The sequence below is a fragment of the Aplysia californica genome, unplaced genomic scaffold, assembly GCF_000002075.1.
Source record: "Aplysia californica isolate F4 #8 unplaced genomic scaffold, AplCal3.0 scaffold00337, whole genome shotgun sequence".
In the NCBI taxonomy this organism is placed as follows: domain Eukaryota; kingdom Metazoa; phylum Mollusca; class Gastropoda; order Aplysiida; family Aplysiidae; genus Aplysia; species Aplysia californica.
The window spans coordinates 724,036-726,230 of record NW_004797607.1 but is presented as its reverse complement, the minus strand read 5'-3'; positions in this window follow the sequence as shown (position 1 = coordinate 726,230).

Sequence of the window (2,195 nt, the reverse complement as noted above, 5' to 3'; positions counted from 1 at the left end):
CGGTACACGCTTGCCAGGCTAGGCTAATGCGTGGGATAGAGATCAGTAGCAGTGTACTTTTAGTTTAGTTCAGTTTAGTAAGACTCTTACGACGCTCGCAACTGTATGCAATGAACTTAAACATCAATGTTTTGATTTGCGTCTGTGACAAAATGTTGGGGTTTTTCTTGGGGTTTTTTTTAGAGGGGGGAGGGTGATATTGAAAGTTTAGGAGTTTTGAACCACTTCACACACGTCAGCTAAAGCAAAGCAGATAGATTACCAAGAACTACATTTTTGATTAAACAGGGCTCTCACGATGGTGAAGAAGCTATCAAAGAATGTTTACGTGAATCAGAGATCGCAACAAAGTGCTCAAGATGAACTTGTACCAGGCATGCGCACTGAGCACATTGCTGAACACGAGAGAGATTTTGACATAATAGTGACACTCGTTTTCACATAAATTGACTAAGTAGGATTCACGCAAGAACACAACGAGACAAGGAAAATTACCATTACTACCAGTACAGAGGTACTGTAGAGATCAAGAGTTCTCACAATTCATCGCGTATTCAGATGAGGAGGACACCTTCTCCGTCCACGAGATTATCCCAAAAGATCTCCAGGGAGAAGTAAAGTATGGAGCAAACAAACAAGTTCGACTTCTACCAGTGCCTAACTGCAAAGATAGATGCCTGGGGGAAATGCGCTGAACAACGGTCAATTGTTAAATAAGATAACAAACGGCGCAGAAATACCGATACAAGAGTGAAGTCAAGGTCGATTCTTAGATGAAAGAGAGGAGCAGAATAGAAGGCCAATCCATCTGTCTGGTGAGACACCAGTAGACACAGAACAAAGCTGAACATCGATCCTTCTCTTGTACTTATTACTACCCTCATTTTCACGTATTCTTAGCCTTTTGGTTACTTGAACGCATCACTTAATAAAGATACAGAATGTAGACCAATAAAGAAAGCACAAGCAATATTCTTTGGAGTGGTGACCCAGGAACTACTTTGTAAAAGCTTTAATACACAGCCGTCATATTTCCTTTCTCGAAGTTTAAGCCTCTTGTCATTTCTTTTAATGAAACCTTTATCAAAACTGAAACTAAAAGATACCTGGCTTCTTGATACATTCAGAACAAGGGAACGATATACTTCGCTCGCGAAAAAAGAATCATAAGTGTGGAGAATGGCATTTCGAGGGAAAATTCCCTGGAAGTCTCACAAAAGATTTCACGAGTAGATGATGGAGTCTGTACATCGCCGAACAACTAGCTAGAGACAATGAACGGCATCCGAAAAAACAACTGCCCTCACAGTGAATGTCCAATAGATAACAGTTAAAAGACAACAAATATTATTATTTATCACTCTCCGTGTTAATTAGAAAAACATACCACAAAAAAGAAGCAAACTAGTTTGGTAGGCAAACATAACCAAGAACATCAATAAATTGAAATCAACATTGAAAAATACACAAATCAGACCAGAACGACCTTTGTCATTAAACACATTGTACACATCGGACATGAATCAACTCAACGTCACAGAAATCAATCACAGTTCGTCTTTGGCAGAGTGGGTTAGTGGTGGATTCGAGGGAAAGGAGAGGGGCAGGGGTATGGAGTGAGATTGTGGATGGTTTCATAAGATATTTGAAATGTAATACATGGTTATGTGTTTGAAAATGGGTATTCTTCGAGACTGGGATGGAGGGGAATTGGTTGCTGGGGGGTATGAAGTAACAAATTGGCATTGGAGAGATGTCCGGATGTGAAAAGAGTGTCCAATAGAAAATCGTTAAGGCTTTTAAGATACATTAGCTGTCGACTCTACTTGAAAGGAGGAATGAAAGCTGGTAACATAGAGTTTGGAGTGCAATAAGGACAGAGGGAAGACACGTTTACTTAACGCTTTTAGGAAACTTGAAAGGAATGTATACCACTCTTTGGAAGGGAGAGGAAATAGTTATCTGCTTCAAAGCGTGTGGCGCTGAAGAATAAAATACGACCAGGCCCTTTGTGAAAGCTGAGGAGCAATAGAGTGTCCTTGTAAGTGTTACCAAACGGATAGCCTTGAGGGTCGATCCGTTGACTGTGTCTTCTGATATAGATAACCAAGGAAGATTAATTGAGAGTCGTGGTCTCTGGGGGTTTAGGGGTACTTCAAAGACAACGAAAATAAATCCGAGGAAAATGATTGGGG